The sequence below is a fragment of the Chiloscyllium plagiosum genome, unplaced genomic scaffold (assembly GCF_037043375.1).
Source record: "Chiloscyllium plagiosum isolate Xiang-an unplaced genomic scaffold, Cpla_swu_hap1 HiC_scaffold_36, whole genome shotgun sequence".
In the NCBI taxonomy this organism is placed as follows: Eukaryota; Metazoa; Chordata; class Chondrichthyes; order Orectolobiformes; family Hemiscylliidae; genus Chiloscyllium; species Chiloscyllium plagiosum.
Window position 1 is genome coordinate 28582109 of NW_028270174.1, and position 24758 is coordinate 28606866.

At 42.7% G+C, this 24758-nt stretch overlaps 1 long non-coding RNA gene across 1 annotated transcript in view; it reads right to left on the minus strand.

The window, feature by feature from the left end:
* LOC148139918 (uncharacterized) overlaps positions 1–24758 on the minus strand; it is a 182856-nt gene that overhangs the window by 22992 nt on the left and 135106 nt on the right. The window lies entirely within an intron of this gene.

Below are 24758 nucleotides of genomic sequence, written 5' to 3' on the forward strand. Positions count from 1 at the left end.
AGCATGTGAAATGATGCATTATGCAAGAATAAATAACACCAATAATTATATGCTATATGTATATCGGCTCAGTACAATGGAACAGCAAAGGGATTTAGGAGTACAGGTTAACAGGGCAGTAAAATACAGCACTTCAGGCAGAAAAAGCTGTTGCAAAGAGCTAATAGAAATCTAGCACTTATCTCAACAGACATACCATGCACAAGCCAAGATATAATGCTAAGCATGTCTAAAATCTCAATAAGTACCTCAGTATTGTTCACAGCATTGCATTTCAGGCAATAGGAAAGATATTGAGGTTTTAGACACGGTACACTGGAAATATAAGGGAAACTTAAAATTGGGTCATTCTTCATTTGGCCATGTAGATTAATGGGAGCAATGATAGAAATGTTTAAAATGATGAAAAGATGTCATAGGGTGGATGGAATTAGATCATTAGTTGAGTATAAAGATTTTAGTCTAAAGGGATGATGTGAATATGGAAATATGATGGTCCACATCATCATTGAGAACTAATGTAAGATCAAGCTAGCATCAGGATTTGGTTCTCTAGAGTGGCCTCATGGTAGAGATGAAGTCTTGACTTGTATGTAGTTAATATTTATCATAAATAAAACATTATGTACCCCAGCATCAAAAAACTCCTATAGTATCTTTAACAATTCTTCTTCCGCAACCAACCACCGGAGAGCAACACAAAGACAAGGAGCCATAATAATAAATTTAAATTCAAATGAACATAGTAAAATAACCTCATTAATTACTAACCGCATACCTATGGCATCTCTCACATCTGATTTCTGCCCCATCTTACCACATGCCATTCCTGGAACAACTCATCACTCATCAGATATCGAACAAAATGTTGGCATTCCTTACAAACGCGTCATCTTTGCTGTGTACTTAGGCAAGTATCACCAAAATGGCATTGTCCCTCACTGGTAACTCAATGGCACAGCAGCCACAAAGCCAAGCTGCTCACGGTACATAACTGGCCTTGCTGACATACCCTCACATATACAACCCCATGCTCTCAGGCCATACAATTTACCTGCCCTCAGCTACATGCTGCCCAAACAACTTTCCCACATCAGCATGACCCTGTCCCCAAAACCCATTGTGGACTCAAATCTTGCCATTGTCCAAACATCAAATACAGGATAGCACAAGCTATTTGAGCTTTTATTTACAAGAAGCAAATGAACCTCACTCCCTTCAGCATCACAGCCAAAGATTATTTTACAGTCTAGGATTGTGTGCTGTACCCAACTCCATTGGAACCGGGTGTCAGTGAGATTCTTTCAAGCCTCTGTTGTGGCTGAGTGCTGTCATGGACAAAACCTCCTTCCTCCTCAATATCCCTTTCATCCTTCTTGGTTGGCTGGTCCCATTCCCCCAGTTCTTCTGCACTCAACAATTCTCCTCATTGCCTACTCCAATTCTGCAAGGCCACCAAAATGATGTAGCACTCCATACTGGGACAATACTGGAGATCCCCACCCCTCATCTAATTGCCCGGGCTGCAGCACTGACCACATCACAGGGAATGAAATTAGCGAGTGTAACCTTGCACAGAGAGCATTGGTCACTGTCCTGATGCATTTGTGGGTGTACGACTGAGAGATCCCACACAGGTCAATCATCGCTCTATAGAAGGAGACAGCCACAACACTATAGTGACCTTCACAGCCACCAGGAGAGGATGATGTCTCACTCCCACTGTCCTCAGGTCTTGCTCCAGCATCCAGCAAAGTTAGATCACCATGTACTGGGTCATACAGAGCCTAAGTGGTGTTTATTTCCAGGAAACTGAGGCATGGCTAGAAAATTCTGGGCCTCCTGCTTGCTGATGGGAGAGTGGTCCTTGTCACTGAGCATGACAAAATATCTCCTGATACTCTATCAATGTCATAGCATACAGTTTGGGGTAAGCACTTATCTGGACTACATGCTGCCATGTAACATTGGGTAATTGTTGTAGCCATTTTTTCACACTTCTTTCAACTGCATATGCAATCATTGTGGGAATTTCCACAGGAGCAGATAGCCATCTCATTTATCCTGCTCCATTAACTGCAAAGCATTTGGACATCGACAAGACAGCTTAATAACATAAACTGCTTCTGCTTCATTTAATACACTGCATAGGAGCCCAAGTGACAACTTTTGGAATAACAACTAATTCTGAAATTTTGAAATAACAACTGATTGTACTCCTAATCAGTTGCAAAACTGGCAAAGTTTGTTGTCCTGCTGGATGAAGCAACTGTAAATTTTCTTAGAAGATGTGAATGTAAGGAATCAGATATACTAGAATGTACTGAGGTGCATTTATTTGGCTCCAGTTTGGCTTGGACAACCACTAGCTGTAAATTGGCATGTTTGGTCATTTCAAGAAATCATCATTAAGGAAATGCTGCCATTGTAACATAGCCTTTCTCCTCAGTCTCCACCTTCTCAGCTTTATTCATTCCCAAATGGCTATGTCTGGACTTTAGAACAAAATTGCACAGGACTTGAGAGAACATTCCCTGTCACCTTTCCTGCTCTGTGTTGGTCCTCTGTAGCCAGTTGCAACAGTAGTGGAACATACAACTGTGCACCTGCAACAAATAATGTAATACAAGTTATAAGTCACTATTCAGGTCCCAGGTTCGATTCCAGCCTTGGGCGGACTGTCTGTGTGGAGTTTGCACATTCTCCCCGTGTCTGCCTGGGTTTTCTCCAGGCGCTCCGGTTTCCTCGCACAGTCCAAAGATGTGCAAGTCAGGTGAATTGGCCATGCTAAATTGCCCACAGTGTTAGGTGCATTAGTCAGAGGGAAATGGGTCTGGGTGGGTTACTCTTTGGAGGGTCAGTGTGGACTGGTTGGGCCATAGGACCTGTTTCCACACTGTAGGGAATCTAATCTAATCTAATCTAACCCAGCAGGTCATCTTGAGTTCACATGAACCATCTGCAGTAATATCACTTTTTTATGAAAGGTAGCTATCGGCCTTATGTGTAAGCCTTGAAACTTGGTGCTGTTTGTATTTAAATAGCAAATCTAATCAGAAGTAGATACCACACTATAATGTGCAATAGGGCAGATGTAATAAATGATCTCAGAGTGAAAGATCCCCAAGAAAACAGTGAAGATAATATGGTAGAATTATCATTCAGTCTGAGAGCAAAAAGCCTGGGTCAAAATCAACTATGCAAAACGTAAGTAAGGATAATTATGAAGGAATGAGGGCAGATTTAGCTGAAATGAATTGGGAAGAGAGTTTAGCTACAAAGGTTGTTGACGGACAATGGCAAATGTTTAAGAAAATAATTTATGATTTATAACAAAGACACATTCCAATGAGATAAAGGATTCTTGAAGAGGGTATGGCAACCATGGGTTAATCCAAAAAATTAAAGAATAGCATCACACTGAAATACTAACCATACAGTATGGCAAAGATTGGTAGGATGCCAGAAGATTGAAAAGTTTTTAAACCAACAAAAAAACTTCAAGAGTGAGAAAATAAATATTTAATGTAAACTTACAAGGACTAACAAGACAGACAACAATAACTTCCTTAAATATCTAAAAAATGGAAGAGAGAGGTCATACTGAACCTAGACCCCTTAAAAAATGAAGCTAAGTTAATAATAATCAGAAACCAAGAAATGGCAGCAGTGTTGAATGCTTTCTATCACTCTTCACAGGACATGAATAGCATTCCAAAAATACTAAATTATCAAGGCACAAAAGGATGAAAGGAAATAGCACAATAATCATCACTAGAGAAGAAGTGCTATGGAAACTAAAGGGTCTGAAGTCTGATGCATGCTCTGGATCTGATGAGATGCATCTTAGGATATTAAAGGAAGTGGCTACAGAAATAGTGGATGCTTTGGTAATAATCTTCCAGGAATTTTTAGATTCTGGAAAAGACTCAGAGAACTTGGAAAACTGCCAATATAATATGAGAAGGACATGAAAAATAACTAAAGGACAGTTAGCATAGTATCTGTTATTGAGAAATGTTTGAGTCTATTATTAAAAAAAGGTATGTAACAGCAGAGCGTTTAGAAATGCATCAAGCAGGATCTTTTCTGAACCCTTTCAAGTTTCACAACATCCTTCCGATATGTTCCAATTTATACATTTATGCAATAAGTGCTCGTGTTGGAAAGTCAAAATATTTCTTTATTGTTCTTTGACTGAACAATATATTATAATGTGAGCATCTTTTTACCACCTCTAAACATCTGCAGGATATTGCCGCTTCACCCTCAACAGTGCAGATCACAGATTCTAACCTATTCTTCTCAAGCCTGGTTCCTCTAAAATGTAGATCCTTTGCATCCTAACACTAGTGTAACAGCATACAAACTGTGTCCTTGATTTTGCCAATTAATAAAATGTCTTTGTTGTGCATTAACATTCTATATGCAAATTGTCTCAGTTCTATGTAGCGCATAACTGCGGTGAATTGGAAATGTGTTTGTTAACAGTTAGAACACAAACTGGCTCTCTCCCTCAAAATCATTAGTATTATTTACTTAATCGATCAATGTATTAAACTCCAAGTTTATTTTAAATGGCAAATCCTTTTCTAAGAAGGGAAACAAGATTGTTAATGCATTTTATCTCAAGTGTGTCAGTGGTAATAAAGCCCACTCAACTTACAGTGCATAAGGGATTCATTATAATAACACATAATGTGCTTAATTAGTTGGGATCAAACCCTAAAATGTGGTTAATTGACAGTTAGTTCACTAGCATTAAGCATACTGCTGTTAAATCCATAGTTGAAAAGGTAATGTCATTATAATTGTCATATGTGCTTTAAACTAAAGAATACTACAGAGAAGAATACTACTATTACTTTATCAGGGTCTGGTTAAAAAATTACTTTTTTTTGTTTATCTATTAATTGGTTTTTAGAAAAAGACTATAGCAGAGAGGTATCAGAAAGTATTTTAACTCAAACCTGTACAAAGTAATAAAGTAAATAACTAAGCAGAGATGGCTGGGCAGGTGATGTGCTACAGCTGTATGATGTGGGAGCTGGCTGATCCCATTGTGAACGGCAGTGACCACATCTGCAGCAAGTGTTGGTTGCTGGAAGAACTCCGGATCAGAGTTGATGATCTAGAATCTGAGCTTCAAAAACTGCGGCACATCCGGGAAGGGGGAGAGTTACCTGTACACTTTGTTTCAGGAGGCAGTCACACCTGGAAGATTAAGTAATTCACATTCAGTTAGTGATCAGGGACATCAGAATGTGACTGTAAGTGAGGCAGGTAGGGGGAACCTGAGTTCTGGAGTGCAGGAGCCTCAGCCCTTGACCTTGTCCAATAGGTATGACATTCTTGCTCCCTGTACGGATGAGGAAAAGGGCTCTGGACAGGATGAGCCAGCTGACCATGGTGCAGAAGGCCATTCAAGAGGGGGGAGCAAAAAGACAAGTAGTTGTTATAGGGGATTCTATAATTAGGGGGACAGATAGTATCCTTTGCAAGCCGGATCGGGAGTCTTGCATGGTGTGTTGCCTACCCAGTGCCAGGGTTCGGGACATCTCTGACCGGCTTGAAAGGATATTGGAGTGGGAGGGGGAGGATCCAGTTGTTGTGGTCCACGTTGGGACTAACAACATAGGCAAAGCTAGGGTGGGGGACCTGTTTGGGGATTATCGAGCACTAGGAAGGAAATTGAAGTACAGGTCCTCAAGGGTCATAATCTCCGGATTACTGCCCGAGCCATGTGCCAATTGGTATAGGGATAAGAAAATTAGGGAAGTAAACACGTGGCTAAGGGATTGGTGTGGGAAAGAGGGATTCCACTTCATGGGGCATTGACATCAGTTTTGGAACCGGGGGGACCTGTACCGTTGGGACGGTCTCCACCTGAACCGATCTGGTACCAATGTTCTAGCGAAGAGGATAAATAGGGTGGTCAGTAGGACTTTAAACTTCTGAGTTGGGGGGAAGGGAAAGTGAAAGCGACAGGGAGTATGGAGTTAACTGGAAAGATAAGCGGCAGGATAGCATATGTTCAGGCAGATTTAAACTTGAGACAGACTGGGAATGCAACAAAAAGGAAGGATAACTTAGGACATCTTATGACTTCCAATATCTCTAATGATAAGAAAGTTAGCATTAAGGCACTTTACCTGAATGCTCGTAGCATTCGTAACAAAGCAGACGAACTAATGACACAGATCATCGTGAATGATTATGATGTGGTAAGTATCACAGAGACGTGGTTACAGGAGGGTCAGGACTGGCAGTTAACATCCAAGGGTTTTCAACTTATCGAAGACAGGGAGGTGGACAGAGGGGGCGGGGTTGCCTTGTTAGTTAAGAACAAAATTAAATCTATGGCACTGAATGACATAGCGTCAGATAATGTGGAGTCTGTGTGGGTGGAATTGAGGAACCACAAAGGCAAAAAAACCATAATGGGAGTTATGTACAGACCGCCTAACAGTGGTCAGGACCAGGGGCACAACATGTACCGGGAAATAGAGAAGGCATGTCAGAAAGGCAAGGTCACAGTGATTATGGGAGACTTCAATATGCAGGTGGACTGGGTAAATAATGTTGCCAGTGGATCCAAAGAAAGGGAATTCATGGAATGCTTACAGGATGGCTTTTTGGAACAGCTTGTCATGGAGCCCACAAGGGAGCAGGCTATTCTGGACCTAGTGCTATGTAATGAACCAGACTTTATAAAAAATCTTAAAGTCAGGGAACACTTAGGAAGCAGCGATCATAATATGGTAGAGTTCAGTCTGCAGTTTGAAAGAGAGAAGGCAAAATCGGATGTAATGGTGTTACAGTTAAATAAAGGTAATTATGAGGGCATGAGAGAGGAACTGACGAAAATAGACTGGAAGCAGAGCCTAACAGGGAAGACAGTAGAGCAAAAATGGCAGGAGTCTGTGGGTAAAATTGAGGACACTGTACAGAGGTTCATCCCCAAGAAAAGAAAGATTATCCGGGGAGGGATTAGACGGCCATGGCTGACAAAGGAAGTCAGGAAATCTATCAAAGAAAAAGAGAGATCCTATAAAGTGGCCAAGAGCACTGGGAAATCAGAAGATTGGGAAGGCTACAAAAACAAACAGAGGATAACAAAGGGAGAAATAAGGAAGGAGAGGATCAAATATGAAGGTAGGCTAGCCAGCAATATTAGAAATGATAGTAAAAGTTTCTTTCAATACATAAGAAACAAACAACAGGCAAGAGTAGACATTGGGCCACTTCAAACTGATGCTGGAAGCCTAGTGATAGGAGATAAGGAAATAGCAGGAGAGCTTAATAAGTACTTTGGATCAGTCTTCACAGTGGAAGACATGAGTAATATCCCAACAATTAAAGGGAGTCAGGGGGCTGAGTTGAGTATGGTTGCCATTACAAAAGAGAAAGTGCTAGAAAAGCTAAAAGGTCTTAAAATTGATAAATCTCCTGGCCCCGATTGGCTATATCCTAGAGTTCTGAGGGAGGTGGCTGAGGAAATAGCAGAGGCGTTGGTTGAGATCTTTCAAAAGTCACTGGAGTCAGGGAAAGTCCCAGATGATTGGAAGATCGCTGTTGTAACCCCCTTGTTCAAGAAAGGATCAAGGCAAAAGATGGAAAATTATAGGCCAATTAGCCTAACCTCGGTTGTTGGTAAAATTCTAGAATCCATCATTAAGGATGAGATTTCTAAATTCTTGGAAGAGCAGGGTCGGATTAGAACAAGTCAACATGGATTTAGTAAGAGGAGGTCGTGCCTGACAAACCTGTTGGAGTTCTGTTGAAGAGGTGACAAGTAGGTTAGACCGGGGAAATCCAGTGGATGTGGTCTACCTAGACTTCCAAAAGGCCTTTGATAAGGTGCCACACGGGAGGCTGCTGAGCAAGGTGAGTGCCCATGGTGTTCGAGGTGAGCTACTGGTATGAATTGCGGATTGGCTGTTTGACAGAAGGCAGAGAGTTGGGATAAAAGGTTCTTTTTCGGAATGGCAGCCGGTGACAAGCGGTGTCCCGCAGGGTTCAGTTTTGGGGCCGCAGCTGTTCACATTATATATTAATGATCTGGATGAAGGGACTGGGGGCATTCTAGCAAAGTTTGCCGATGATACAAAGTTAAGTGGACAGGCAGGTAGTACTGAGGAAGTGGGGAGGCTGCAGAAGGATCTAGACAGTTTGGAAGAGTGGTCCAGGAAATGGCTGATGGAATTCAATGTGAGCAAATGCGAGGTCTTGCACTTTGGAAAAAAGAATACAAGCATGGACTACTTTCTAAACGGTGAGAAAATTCGTAAAGCCAAAGTACAGAGGGATCTGGGAGTGCTAGTTGAGGATTCTCTAAAGGTAAACATGCAGGTTGAGTCCGTGATTAAGAAAGCGAATGCAACGTTGTCAATTATCTCAAGAGGGTTGGAATATAAAAGCACCGTTGTGCTACTGAGACTTTATAAAGCTCTGATTAGGCCCCATTTGGAGTACTGTGTCCAGTTTTGGTCCCCACACCGCAGGAAGGACATACTGGCACTGGAGCGTGTCCAGCGGAGATTCACACAGATGATCCCTGGAATGGTAGGTCTAACATATGAGGAACGGCTGAGGATCCTGGGATTGTATTCATTGGAGTTTAGAAGATTGAGGGGAGATCTAATAGAAACATACAAGATAATACATGGCTTGGAGAGGGTGGACGCTAGGAAATTGTTTCCGTTAGGCGAGGAGACTAGGACCCGTGGACACAGCCTTAGAATTAGAGGGGGTAAATTCAGAACAGAAATGCAGAGACATTTCTTCAGCCAGAGAGTGGTGGGCCTGTGGAACTCATTGCCGCAGAGTGCAGTGGAGGCTGGGACGCTAAATATCTTCAAGGCAGAGATTGATAAATTCTTGATGTCACAAGGAATTAAGGGCTACGGGGAGAATGTGGGTAAGTGGAGTTGAAATGCCCATCAGCCATGATTGAATGGCGGAGTGGACTCGATGGGCCGAATGGCCTTACTTCCGCTCCTATATCTTATGGTCTTATGGTCTTATGGTAAACTTCAATTATCCGAATATCAATTATCCGGTTTTTGGATTATCCGAAGAAGATCTCAAGGTCCCGATAGAAACATTACATCAAAGACGTGTTACAACATTGATTGTCTTTTGTTTACAATGATTAAAAATGAACTCAGCTTACTGAAATACTGCCAAGAACAGTCCTGGACATCGACGGGAACCCAGATACCTTCTCCAAATGACTGACCGCCCGTCCTCTCTCTCTCTCTCTCGCTCTTTCTCTCTCTCTCCCCACACATTCCCTGGAGTTCTACACAGGGGCGTACCTTAAGCCATCCCTTCCCCAGATAATCTCTCCAACATTGTCCTGTACAGGGGAAAGGTGGAACCTGTCAAGAAGTTGTAGTAAAAAGTGTGTGTGCGGCGGTGTGCGCGTGTGTATGTTTGTGCATACATGTGTGTGTAAGCGTGTGCGTGTGTGAGCACGTGTGTTTGTGCGCATGTATGTATACATATGTGTGCGTCTGTGTGTGCACACATGTGTATGTGTGTGTCTCTGTGTGTGCACACGTGTGCATATGTGTGTACATGTCTGCATGTGTGTGTGTCTGTGTGTGTGCGTGGATATGTGTGTGTACATATCTGTGTGTGTGCACACGTGTGCATGTGTGTCTGTGTGTACATGTCTGTGTGCACACGTGTGCATGTGTTTGTGTGTGCAAGTGTGTGTGTGTACATGTCTGTGTGTGTGCACACGTGTGCATGTGTGTCTGTGTGTACATGTCTGTGTGCACACGTGTGCATGTGTTTGTGTGTGCAAGTGTGTGTGTGTACATGTGTGTGTGAGCGAGTGTGCTATTTTGAGACTCACCTCCAAAGGCAGCAGCATCAGTCTTACTGTTGGTGTCCTGTCCGGCTGCCCCAGGTTGGGGGGCTGGGGGGAACCTGACGTAGGGGTGGGGGTGGACAGGGTCTCACGGGAGCTGATGAGGCGGGGGCGCATGGGGAAGCGTGGCGGCCGGGTCAGACGGGGATGGGGACTCAGACAGGAGGCATTATTGGACGGGTTTGGGTGGATGTACAGGGGGCGGGTTGAGGGCAGATGGGGGTGAGCTTGGACAGGGTTGGGTGGACAGAGGTGGGTTAGCGGCGGATGGGGGCAGGGTTAGGCTGGGTCTGGGGCTCACAATTGGTGTGCTGCTGCCTGGTCTCCTGAACAGGGAGCGGACTTAGCAAGTGCTGGCTACATCAATCCCATTAAACTGATTGGAGGGAGCTTCAGCAATGCTACAAGTCCCTTACATACAGTGTGTATCTGCTCAGAAAGAAACCCTGAGACAGAGAGAGGAAGCAAGGCAGGCAGAGTGAGGAATAGTGTTAATGTCTTGATAGATATGGACAAAATTAATTTCTTAGGCTGTAGTCTGGCTTTTTACAAATTCTTAGTCTAGGAGAGTCATTGACGACATACCAGAACAAGAAATTAATGGCTAACTCTCACTTCTGAATTCTGATTTGGAAATAAGTACAGTATTAAATAATAAATTCAAATGTAAGTAACTATAATAGTGATCATTGATATTGCAGTGTTGCACATATCACATTTGGAACGAAGAGAATGTGGGATGTCTCCAATGGCAGCATATTGCCATTAGGTGTTCTCTCATACACAGGTTTTGGAGAAAAGATAATTGAATTGCTTATGAAGATGTCAGTCAGCTAGTGAATACAAACTGATACTGGAGAAAAGTCTAAACTGTACCATGGTCATGACTAAACTCTTAATTTCATATTTCAAGTTGGCATGATGTGTGAATAGTCATTTCTATGATCTTTGAAAGGCGAAAAGATCATTACTATTCCCAGCATGGAAGTGTCATGAACTTAGCAGAAGGAATCAGTTTTATCCTGACAGGAATTTCAAATAGAAATGACACAGCGTTGCTTTTTAACCTCAGTTATAAATGATATAGAAAATTGTACTACAGTGTGATGCGCAATACCATTTGAAAATAGTGTCAGAACATATCATTTTGATCCGAATGTTAAATACAAAAAAAACATAATGTATTTTGTAAGTGCTAGTTTAAAACAAAATTTGAAACAATGTGTACTGTCTGTGGGGAATGGGGTTTTTTGGGGGGGGGGGAATTGCTAGTCTGAGTTAAGCAAGGGCAATCTGTATTTCTGTTTTCGGCAGTGGCATTTATATTTAGACTTGGTTGGCCACCCACCCTTCAGCTACCTCCCTTGGCAGACCTGCTGCTTGGCAATCAAGGAAATACTATTAGGGAACCAACAACCAGAGAGCAAGTCAAAGAGCTATCAACTGTATTACTTTTTTTCCTTTCTGAAGGAAAGTACCTGGGTCTCAATTGGCAATTGGCCTCGTTGACACGACTGAAATCAGAAACTCATCATGTGATTTAATTTGCTCTGTGCATTAGAGCTAGTGCGTAGTTTATTATACATTAAAAAGTAGCTAGCTTGAGAGTTGGCATTGATGGACACATCAGTGCTTTAGCTCTACAGTTTAAAAACCTGCTTCTATCAGTAATCAATTCTTACAATATTTTCAGTGTATGAACCTGTCGTTCAATTTCATTTATTTAGTAACTTCTTATTATGTGCCAATTAACATGGAACTTGAAAGATTTACTCAAAACTTTCTTAACTGGTGCATGGATTTAATTCATCCTATTTAAAGTTAATTATTTTAAAACACCAGATGGAGCCAACTGCCCTTCAGACTTTGTATCAAGAAGGCATTAGATAAAATGAAATAATTTATATGTCCTCTAATATGCCACCATTGTTTAATACTTCCAGGGATGAGAAAAATCTCCAGGGTATTGGAGATCAAAGGCAAAACATTTCTTGGACTATAATGAAAATGAAAGGAATTTGGCACAAGATTTTTCTCATCTGGCTGGGAAAGCAGTTATAGCCTGATGTTAAGGTTAATCATCCATGCAATTACTTTAGCTGACACAACATGAATATTGTGATGTCACCAAGAGTGGATCTCTGAAGGCAGAAACTCCTTATGCGTCCACTGGTCAGATATAGATGGCCCAGTCACAATTTACACTGTGGTGCATGTATGGAATGAGCTACCATAGGAAGTAGTGGAGGATGGTAGAATTACAACATTCAAAAGACATCTGGATGAGTACTTGAATAGGAAGGGTTCAGAGGGATATGGGCCAAGTGCTGGCAAATGGGACTAGATTAATATAGGATATCTGCTGGCATGGACGAGTGGGCCGAAGGTTCTGTTTCTGTGCTATACAGGTCTCTATGATTCCATAGAACTTGTAAGGCAATTGGCCATATCTACCCAAACCTGTCCTCAAGTGGTTTAGAGTTTCCAAATTTTCTGTAGAAGATTGGAAACCCAACAGCAGTTACCAAGCTGCAGTTGGTGATATTGGCTGACAACCAGGAGATATACCAGGTGAGGCTGACAACACTTTGTATGGTGGGGAGTGCGTTCCACTCAGGACTACTGGATTTCAGAGGGGTGCATGGAGTTCTCTTTGAGATCCTGTGTCAGTGGGAGTGCTTTAGTGGCTGTCAGCCAGTAGTGTTCTTTGAGGAAACAATCCCCACAATCCCAGATACCTATCATGTTTGGTTGATGGCTCATTAGCCACATTGCGCAGCAGGATTCTTTAGATGAGCGAAACAAATTAATGGAGCAATGTATCGTATTGGTTCTAGCTCCTCCAGATAGTATATGGCAGATTTCACATGAGATTCACTCATCTTACCTAACTTCCAGCATTGTAGATGTGTTACTGGTCAATTAACATACAGACAAGAGTGATATTAAGGTATTTTGGTATTGGGTCTTGGTGAGTGGTCAGCGCAGAAACGGACATTGAGTGGTTGAGGTGGAAGGCTGAAATGCCAGTCCTGGCAGCATTTAATTAAAATTAGCATTTTTTGAAGCAGACTTCCAGAGAACATAATTCTTTAGAGAGAGTGTTTTCTTGATGTCCTGAAGTTCCTTACTCTGGGAAGTCAGTGCCAGGTCAGAAGAATATGCAAAGAGCTGTGACATTGTAGGAGGAAAGTCACAGATATTGAAGAGAGCTGTTGGATGGATTGATCCTTGCGGGCTCAAAACCATTGTTAGTTATACATGTTCAACTGGTTTAATGTTGAAGGGGCATGTAGTGGTTTGTCACATAAAACCTATGAGATTATCATTTTAAACCAGGATCACAGTCATTTCCATAAATTTCAGACATTGGTTAGCTTCACAACCTGTGACCTCCATACTGTATTGTAGAGTTCTGAAGGAGTTAATATTCATGTTACATTGTGTGTAACATCAAGAGAATGGGTGAGGCCAATCAGTGATGGAGACATAAGTTCTATTCTTGCTTTGAGATGGGGTAGATGTATCTACACCAGCTCCCTACGGTCTTAGAAATTACTCTTGAGCAAATCTAGTTGTACCTATATGTATCATGCAATAAATCTTCTTGTTGTCCAAGACAGTTCCTCTTCTATAGGTACAATGATGGTTCATCCCCTACCATTGTTTATAGATAGGCCCAGGACAGCAGATGATTGCTGGCAGTGAACTACCGCAAAACAACCCCTTACTCAGTACAACATCACAGTAGAGCTTGCAAATAGCACAGGGTCATTTGGAAGAATACCACAATATCAGCCTCTGAGTGAATAAAAACATTTTATCAGCATCATGTCATAACTAATCCAAAATGGCCCCAGTTGAAGCTTTTCTCTTTCTTTAAGGAAGATAGAAGGCCTTTCCTGAATTGTGATTTTACAAGGCAAATAAAAAGCCACACAGTTGTGTTATTTGTGCCACAAGCTTTGCACAACAGACTGAAGCTGTTTGGCCCACTGAGTCCATGCTAACTCTCTATAGAGCAGCATAATCACTCCCATTCTCCTACTCTTCCCTGTCAGATTACAAGTTTATTTTCTTCATGTGGCCATTCAGTCTTCTCTTCAAATCATTCATCTTTTCTGCTTCAACATTAAATAGACATATATGATTGAAATTTAAAGAAAGTCTGTAATAGAGACTTAGAACTTTATCTTAGGCATGGTCCTGAAGTCTAGGAGAAAATGAGGATTGCAGACGCTGGAGTACCAGAGTTGAAAAGTGTGGTGCTGGAAAAACACAGCAGACCAGGCAGCATCCGAGGAGCAGGAGAATCGATGTTTCGGGCATAAGCCCTTCTTCAGGAATGAGGCTTGTGTGCCAAGCGGGCGGAGATAAAAGGTAAGGGGGAGGGAATTTGGGGGAGGGGCGCTGGGAATATGATAGGTGGAAGGAGGTGGGGGTGAGGGTGATAGGCCAGAGAGGGGGTGGGGGCGGAGAGGTCGGGAAGAAGATTGCAGGTCAAGAGGGCGGTGCTGAATCCGAGGGTTGGGACTGAGATAAGGTGGGGGGAGGGGAAATGAGGAAGCTGGAGAAATCTACATTCATCCCGTGTGGTTGGAGGGTTCCTAGGCGGAAGATGAGGCTCTCTTCCTCCAGGCGTCGTGTGGCCAGGGTCTGGCGATGGAGGAGGCCAAGGACCTGCATGTCATTGGCAGAGTGGGAGGGGGAGCTAAAGTGTTCAGGCACAGGGCGGTTGGGTTGGTTGGTGCGGGTGTCCCAGAGGTGTTCCCTGAAACGTTCCGCAAGTAGGCAGCCTGTCTCCCCAATGTAGAGGAGGCCACATCGGGTGCAGGGGATACAGTAAATGATGAGTGTGGAGGTGCAGGTGAATTTGCGACGGATATAGAAGGATCCATTGGGGCCTTGGAGGGAGGTGAGGGGGGAGGTTAGATTAGATTAGATTAGATTACTTTACAGTGTGGAAACAGGCCCTTCGGCCCAACAAGTCCAAACCGACCCGCCGAAGCGTAACCCACCCATACCCCTACATTTACCCCTTACCTAACACTACGGGCAATTTAGCATGGCCAATTCACCTGACCTGCACATCTTTGGACTGTGGGAGGAAACCGGAGCACCCGGAGGAAACCCACGCAGACACGGGGAGAACGTGCAAACTCCACACAGTCAGTCGCCTGAGGTGGGAATTGAACCCGGGTCTCTGGCGCTGCGAGGCAGCAGTGCTAACCACTGTGCCACTGTGCCGCCCACTAGGTGTGGGCGCAAGTTTTGCACTTCTTGCGGTTGCAGGGGAAGGTGCCGGGAGTGGAGGTTGGGTTGGTGGGGGGTGTGGACCTGACGAGGGAGTCACGGAGGGAGTGGTCTCTCCTGAATGCTGATAGGGGTGGGGAGGGAAATATATCCCTGGTGGTGGGGTCTGTCTGGAGGTGGTGGAAATGACGGAGGGTGATACAATGTATTCGGAAGTTGGTGGGGTGGAAGGTGAAGACCAGTGTGGTCCTGTCCTAGTGGTGATTGGAGGGGGGCGGGTTCAAGGGCAGAGGTGCGGGAAGTGGAGGAGATGCGGTGGAGAGTGTTGTCGACCATGTCGGAGGGGAAATTGCGGCCTTTGAAGAAGGAGGCCATTTGGGTAGTTTCATAGTGGAATTGGTCCTCCTGGGAGCAGATGCGGCGGAGACAGAGGAATTGGGAATATGGGATGGCATTTTTACAGGGGGCAGGGTGGGAGGAGGTGTAATCTAGGTAGCTGTTGAAGTCGGTATGGTCCTGAAGTCTGCCTATGGGAGATATTGGGTGAGTTGGCATAGGTTATATCAATAAGTGTACAGGTTAGCATACATTGGCACTAAGTTAGCTTAGTAGCAATAAGGGCTAATGGGAAGAGTGGTTAGAATACGTTGGCATGGAGGTTATGAGGATTCATTGGGGTGAGTGGGGGTATGAGTGGACCAAATATTCAACACCAGGGAATGTGCAGGAAGCCTTTTAAACAGCTCCACTCAGTACATGGCAGCCTCTCAGCAAACCTGATTCTGCACATTTTGTTTTACCATCACAACCCACAGCCTCCTACCCATCCCACTTCCTCAGATCCTGCCTGCGCTCTTCTCCGAAATCACTTTCACATTTCTAAAGTTTATCCTTCCACTTACATTGCGCATTTGCAGATGTGCATCTGCTTGACCAAACTAACACTGGTGCTTTTTGCCTTCAGCAAGACTTCCATCCCACTCTGGTCCTTTTCCAATGGTCTGAATCTTCATTCTCTCAAATCAAGTGCAAAGATTTGAACACATCAGGTGCCAAAATGATTTTACACATGGTCAGAGCTAACTCACTTTCAAACTCTTATGTTTAACCTTTTGAGGTTATAATGGCTTCTTTCAAATTAAAGCAAGGAAGGTATGTCAGTTTATTCAGGTAGTGTGTTAATCAGAATCAGACCTTTACATTGGGATGACTCTTCATTAGCATTAACTATTCTGAAGAAGGATCACTGGACTTGAAATGTTAACTGGTGTCTTCTCTCCAGACGCTACCAGACCTGTTGAATCTCTCCAGCAATTTCTGTTTTTGTTTGTTTCAGATCTCCAGCATTTGCAATTCTTTGTTTTATCTTTCCATCTAGTTAGTTGCACATCTTGATGTAATCAGCGTGGAAGTCTGGAACGGATCGGGTTCATCGTGGTATCCTCCAACACTCCATGGGGTGTGCAATTGGGTCTGCACGGAGTCTCAGCTAATTTTACACTTCATCAAGAGCAGAATGCCACATTGTTCCTTTACATGCTGAAGTCTTTTTATACCACAATTTCTAAGAGGTACATCTTAAAGAACTGGCAACTCAGAAGTTAATTGATCAAGGTCTCTTTCAGATTAATGGCTACTGAATACTTCAAAAAACTCAAGAACTTATGAAGAATAATAGTATTACGTGTATTGGATATATTTTCAGTATGGCAACAGATAAAACAGCTGAATGTGGTTTCTTTTGCAAGGGCAAACATAAATCGGAAAACAGATCATTTAGTCACCACAAAAGGAAAGCAATAATATAAGATATTAACGTATTTAATGGCTTCATAGGCAGCTGGATATGGTATTACTGTATCAGGCAATGGGTTCATTGACCTTACTGAAGCTAAAGACATTATATTATGCTAATGAATGTACTTTAGCGAGAACAATTTGATGTTTGACATGATGCATGTAGTTTCTATCTTCACTGATGTTAAAACACTAAATACTTTAATATTAATAGCACCATCAGTCAAACAAAATAAAGCAGAAGCTGCAGATTAAGCTAAGTAAGCTAATAATACAGATGTGGAAAGACTATTTTTAAATATTAAAAAAGTGAAAACTATTCAACTTCACTTTTTCTCTTCTAAGGAGAACACTCTGTATGCATCACAATCTAGCTGCGAGCTGGTGCAAGCGACCTAGCCCCATACTTCAGCCAATTTCACTTTTTAATGAACTAGAAGGTAGTCCACAAGAATAGTTTAAAGTCACTCACCTCTGTATTTTCTACAGAGGACAACTTGTCTTGTTATGTACCCCTCCTGGACTGAAGGTAATGGGATTTTGCTATATGGGGATTCTTGGATGTAAGTTCACATCCTACCATTACACAGCAACATTATGTGGAAGGTGAAGCACATGGACTGCTAAATTCAACAGACAGCAATCTCAGCATGTGCAGCACAGTCATGCCCTCTGGTGCACTGTTCCATTGACTCTGCAGACATTTAAGAGATTAATGGCAGGAAGATCATTTGCAGTTTAGCTTCTTTGCTTCCCTATCTTGGGTGGGGGTGGAGTTAAGCAAATAATAGTTTTGGTGTGGTTAAAGCCATGAAGTAAGTTTTTTCAGTACAGAGCAGGCAGGATGTGCTAAATGATGCAAGGCTCAAAAGAGCTCTCAACTGATGTGAAGGATTTGCTCTATGGACTGGCTGATTGAAGCAAAAGAATTGAGCCTGATTTTTTGATTTCCCACAAACTAAGAGTCAAGCAGGATTTCGATGATTTCATCAGCTCCTTTCTAGTGTCATGGCTCACATGTCAATACGCATTCAGGAAGTTTTCAGGCAGAACCTCGCGCAGAGACAAGAATCTGTCACTGCCAGTTCAGGAGTTGCAGTGATGTAGCAGGAGAAGTACATCAACATCAACAACATTACTGCAATGTTTTTATTGTCGTGAAATATCCCAAAGCACTGTGTGGAGGCAGAATCAGACCACTCGGATTAACACTAAGGCAAAGAAGGAGATATTAAGACAAGCAAACAAATATTTTGTCAAACAGATATTTGAATTAGAATTAGCTTTATTGCCACATGTACTCACATGAGTACAGTGAAAAGTTTACAAGTCACCACTTACAATGTCATCTTATGCACATGTTCTTAGGTATAAATCCTTAGGAAAAAAAGATTAGAAAAATAAAAATCCAGCATTACAGACCTTCACGTCATCTTAGGTACAAAAGCCCAAAATGATTGGAATAAGTTAGAAAAATGAAGAAGTAAAAAGTTCAGAATAACTGTCCTTCCAACCCAGACTGCACTGGGTCACACCTTGAGCCTGCACCTGGCTTCACTTCAAAGCTCTCAAGCCCAGGGAATGCCGGAGTCTGCTCTGGATTCACCTCAAGGCCGAGGGTCCATGCATAGGCCGGGAGTCTGCTCTGGATTCACCTCAAGACCGAGGGTCAATTGATGTCAACATCTTATCTGGCCTGACACCAATTAGTTAACCTGAGAATGTAACTTTTTAAAAAAGTTTTGTGATTTACATATGAAAGAAGTAAAACTATCATGGTCATTCTAACAGATGAAAGACTTAACAAATAATCAAAGTATTTTTCAATGTATAATTTCAGTTACATCGCATTGTAATCTTTAGCTATAAATTGTGTCTTACAATTGTGTACTCCACAACCACCTGATGAAGGAGCAGCGCTTCGAAAGCTAATGCTTCTAATTAAACCTGTTGGACTATATCCTGGTGTTGTGTGATTGTTAACTTTGTACACCCCAGTCCAACACCATCTCCAAATCATGACTATCATCAGTACAGGACGCCAGCACTGAAGGAAATGTTATTTATAGTTTGGGCTGTTTGCTTCCTGAGGATTATGCAAATCTTAGCTTTGGTGTGGTAAAAGCTATTTAATACATATTCCTTTGGTAGGGTAAACCTAAGCCAAGATAACAAAATGGTGCAGGTTCAAATGAGGAGTCTTCAAGAGGTGAGAAAAGGTTTCTCCACATCTCCGCAGACTAGACGATAAGCAGAACAGTCTCAAAGCAAAACGATTTTGCAGTGGTGTATATGGTAGGGAATAGTTCAGAACTGGAGAGGAGTCGAGATTGTGGTGCTGGAAAAGCACAGCAGGTCAGACAGCATCCGAAGAGCAGGAGAATCAACGTCGATTCTCTTGCTCCTCGGATGCTGCCTGACCTGCTGTGCTTTTCCAGCATCACACTCTCGACTCTGATCTCCAGCACCTGCAGTCCTCACTTTCTCCTAGAACTGGAGAGGAGGAAGGTGAACATAAATAGTCAAATGTTAAGTCTGAGACTTTGCTAAACAGAAAGTCAATGTAGGTCAGTGAGCACTAGAGTGATGAGTTAGCAAATCTTGATGCATCTTAAAATATTGGCAGAGTTTTTGGTGTAAGTTTCTGCAATTCAGTGGATGGGTGGTTGACCGAGAAAGCATTTGAATATCACATCTGGAAGTATAATTGAAGTTTTAAACAGTATTAGGGCTTGAAGCAGAGTGAGTAGGCATTCTTAGTGATGAAAAAGCTGTAGCATTTGACACTCAGCTCATGATCAAGTGGAACATAGAGGCCGAACTAGATTGTTCATAACCTCTGACAATAGCCAACACATCCCTGAATACTATGTGCCAATTTAGCATGGCCAATTCACCTAACCAGGACGTCTTTGGATTGTGGGAGGAAACCCACATAGACAGTCGCCCAAGGTGGGAATTGAACCCAGGTCCCTGGCGCTGTGAGGCAGCAGTGCTAACCACTGAGCCACCATGCCACCCATTAGAATCCCTACAGTGTGAAAACAGGCCAATTGGCCCAACGAGTCCACACTGACCCTCCGAAGAGTAACCCACCCAGACCCCAACTGTATTACTTTACATTTCCCCTGCCTAATGCACCTAACCTACACATCCCTGAACACTATGGTCAATCTAGCATGGCCAATCCACATAACCTACACATCGTTGGACTGTGGGAGGAAACCAGCGCACCCGAAGAAAACCTACGCAGACACAGGGAGAACATGTAAACCCCACACAGACAATCACCCAAGGCTGGAATCGAACTCAAGTCCCTGGCACTGTGAGGCAGCAGTGCTAACCACTAAGCCACCATATCAGTGAAGTGTATGAGATTGTTGGCCAGGAAATGGAACTTATAATAGAGTCCAAAGCACTTTAGGATTCTTCGTGTTTTGATTTGAGAAACAGTTACACTTTAGTACTGAATGTTGGACAAGTAATCTGATATCAGAGGCAGTGGAAGAATCATGCAGTAGCAGAGTTAAAGCTGGGGGCAGCTTGATGTGTTTTAAAATTATGTCATTGACAAGCAGCACATCATTGAGAACCAGGGAGTGATCAAAGATAGATCCTCTTTGAACTACAGAGAGAAACACGCACTTTTATCATACCTTTCATGATGTCCCAAGTACTTCATGATGTCCCAAGTACTTCACAGCCAATGAAGAACATTTAAGATTAGGAAATAGGGCAGCTAATCTGCAGAGATCAACGTTTTTCAAACAGCAATGTAATAATGAACAGATCATCTGTTTTTAGATGCTGTTGGAGGAATAATTATTGTCCAAGTCACTATGAACAATGTCACTGTTCTTTCAAGTAGTGCCATGGGATATTCATGCTTGCCTGAGAGGGTTTCATCTCACATCAGATAGATGTTGCCTCTGACAGTGCGGCACTTCCTTGGTATTGCACTGTGTGTTAACCTAGGTTTAGTGTAACCTACTGATTCAAAGGCAAGAGTGATGTCAATCAGGCCTTGGCTGACAGAGCAAAAACATTTTGGAGATCTCTAGGTACAAGCAGATAAAATTGGATTCAAGCAAGGACAGGTCCATTTAATTGGCAAGGACAATAATGTGATAGAGAGAATGATGTGGTAAACTGTGACAAAAGCTGCAAACAGATCAGAAAGTACAAGCAAGTATAATGTCGCATGGTTACATCAGCATCCAAATAAAAAGAGAAACTATCTAAATTAGGCATGAGGCTCCAAAGATTTGAGGAGTATTTTACAATTAGGTTTTACTTTTCTGTTATTATGACAAAATGGGAGAGCAACTTGTCGACCGTAGGGCCCTTTCTCACAATGAGAACACCTCGGCAACTTTTACTGTGGTTTTACACTTATGATCAGAGCCCACATCTCACCCCAGCTTTCCATCTGAAACCCACCAAATGAGCTAAAGGAGCTTGCTTAAAGCTTTGTTGTAAACTTTTAGCATGGAAACCAGAGCAGGTTCCTGGTGTGTTTGATTCCCTGCTTGCTCTGAAGAGTCTCCATGTTGGACACATGGCACCAATATCTCAGGCACACTCCTTAGGGACCAGCCACATGCACCCCACATCCACAGACATTGGCATCTGATGTGTGCCAGCTTTTATGAACTCACATGATATATCTATAAAGCATTTATAGGACACTTCTACAGTTCAGGCTACCCTGGCAACTCTCATTGTAATGCTACAAAAAGGACAGGGGCACGTGCTCAATGACATGTGAATAGTTTATGGACTGGATCAGAATGCATTTCCAGAGTCTTCGCTTGTTGTGACTCACCCCCAGGTCACCTGGATGCTGGCAGCAATGCTACCTTGCTTTTGTTTGCTTTACCTTCTTAGTTAGAGCTACTCCACACATTGTACTTCTGTCTGGCTGGGTTAGTTAACACAGAAACAAAGCTAGGAAAGTGGTCATGATTATCAGCAGACCTCAGTCAAGTGAAAAGAGATACCGATCGATGAGAGGGTCCCTGCACAGCAATTCAAGAGCAGCCTCCACTACCAGTCCAGACACATGCACAATCAGTTGAACACTTGGGAAAATACAGGCAAATGGTCTCCACCTAAGGGGTGAGGAGTCAAGTTTCATCCAGGCCACCACCCATCTGTCTGGAATGAGAAAGAGCGAGGTAATAATGGGTGGGAGGTGAAAGTGAATGGCACAGACTTACTTTTGGTGCAGGTGAGGAGCTGTCCTGAGCAAATGAGTGGGCAACACTGAAGGTGTGCAGGATTAGAGGTATCAGGGTTTGGGCTGGGTTACAGTGAGTGAAGGAAGATGCTGTAGGCAAAAATGGCAGTGGTAGAACGTGAGGGTTGGTGAGAAGTGAGTACAGTAGCAAAGAGAGTGTGCATGTTGGAGAGAAGATGATGGCCGTAATGTTGGGGAAGTATTAAAGGATATTGATCATCTTCCAACAGTGATGGGTATTCCTCCACACAGTGGAGACTGCTGTAATCAGGATGGCAAACATGGACAAGGCTGGCATAATCTGGTGTCAATGCCTCCACTGCTGGTCCCATAGAAGAGAAAGACTTTACAACACCCCATCCAAGAGGACCTTCAGGTCCCTGGCATGAAGTAGAGTACTAAACTGCCCACCTGCTATGTCCGAGCCAAATTAACAACTGCACAGTGCTGCTCGGAGTGAGTACTTGCACATAATGCACAATCGGCTTTTAAAGATGGTGCTAGGAAAAGGGTGTTGGTGAATTCCAGGATATCCAGTGATTGGCAAGTTATTCCAGAATGCTGTGTGGCAAGATAGGGCTCGATTCAGGCATGAGGGATGCCATAAGGGGCAGGGTAGGTAGTCAATGAGGTGAATTTGATAAAATACTGAAGAAAACTCATTAGGCTTATGAGAGAAATTCCTCAAACCGCGATACAGCTCACACATAACCAATAGCAAGTGTAAGATTCAGCCCGCTGTGTCTTTTGCTTAGGTAAGGCTGGAAGAAAACTTGGTTTAATGGGTATTGAAGAATGGTAATCAGAGTAGATACAAGAGACTAAAGCATTTTGACCTAAAGTGTATTTATGACACATAATCTACGCTGACAAGCTACGCATGAAGGATTGTATACTTTAAAAACAATTTAGCTACCAGTTCAGAAATTGCTGGGAAAATAATGATGAATTAATTGCTCGTCCTTATTTGTTTGCAAAAATCCATGCAATTTGTGCTGAAGGAGAGATGCTCCCCAAGACCCAGTTCACCACAAACTGCTGATCAAGTTGCTCTGCCATTAACCTGGCAAAGGTCCAAAAATATTGCAACCTTGTTTTGAGAGTCTTCTCATTGAACTGATTACTTAATTTATGCCATTAATGGGAATTAATTTCACTGCAGTCATTTAGGCCCAGTAATTGTATTGTCAGAACACTGCTAATGCAATGATTTATGGTTCTGACATGGTCTTGTCATGACACATCATGGAGACACGTAAAAGCGAACAACTAACTTGGGGAGTCTCACTGCAGAAGGCATTGAATTGCCCTAGAAGTTTATCTTTTAAAACCCATTTGCCGTGTCAGTGTTATGTGCCACATAGAATCATAGCGAGGAATCTAATGTTGGTGGTGGTCTTACCTGTCACCCAAATCCATTAAGGAATACCCTGCCTCAATTATGTGCCCTGCAGACTCTTACTTGGCCAGTGGCAAGTCTTTTAGGAGAAAGTGAGGACTGCAGGTGCTGGAGATCAGAGCTGAAAATGTGTTGCTGGAAAAGCGCAGCAGGTCAGGCAGCATCCAAGGCGCAGGAGAATCGATGTTTCGGGCATGAGCCCTTCTTCAGTGGCAAGTTTTTCCCAGGACTAAGGAGCCCAGAGATGGAAATTCCATCTCCATTGACTGTCAGTACCATTGTCAGTGGGAGCTCCTGCTGCCTGTAGTATCCTCTACTCAAAGCCTAGCATCAAAGAGAGATGCTGGCAGGATGGGAGATGCTGGATCCCTCTTTTCATATGGAAGAAAGTGTGGATTGCAATCTCCAATTACCAATCTCAGAAATTCTGCCCAAAGCGTTTACAAAGGAGTTTATACCAGTGTGAACTGAAACACAGAAGATAGGAGCAGCAATAGGCCATTCAACCTCTTGAGCTGTTCCGTCATTTAACATAATCATGACTGATCATTGAGCTCCATACAGGAGTGATTTTTGTTTTGAAAGCACCTAGGGCAGATTAAAGAAAAATGTAGCATTCAATACAGAGGAGCCTTGATTATCCGATGGACCCGGGCAGGGCATATTTCGTTCAGTTAATCGAATTCCGGATAATCGAATGCCAGATAACATAGTTTAGCGGAGCATTTGGACTTTGCGATCTTGCTTAATAATCCGATATTCGGACAATCGATTGCTGTATAATCGAGGTTCCTCTGTATTATTATTTCTCAGAATAGTCACTAACTGCATCAGTAAAGTGATTACCTTGGAGTACTATATGCACACTATGTATGCATTTCTCTAATGTTTTAGAACTGATCTTCACAAAAGATATTCATGAAAATTATAAAAATGTTGTAATCTCATCTTTACACCTTTATGAGTTGATGAAGTCTGTTTATTGATCTGCAATTTCATAGTTGAGGTTTTAAGCTGACAGTCAGCTTGTTGAATATGCTTACCATGCAGACAGGGTTTGAAGATAATTCAACCATTAGTACAGCTCCCTCTTGTTTTCTTTTCCTCACTATAATTTCTCTTTCTGTGTCTAATTTGACTCATGCATATGGTTTCCTTCTTTTTCTCTAATCAGTTCACAGATGACCATT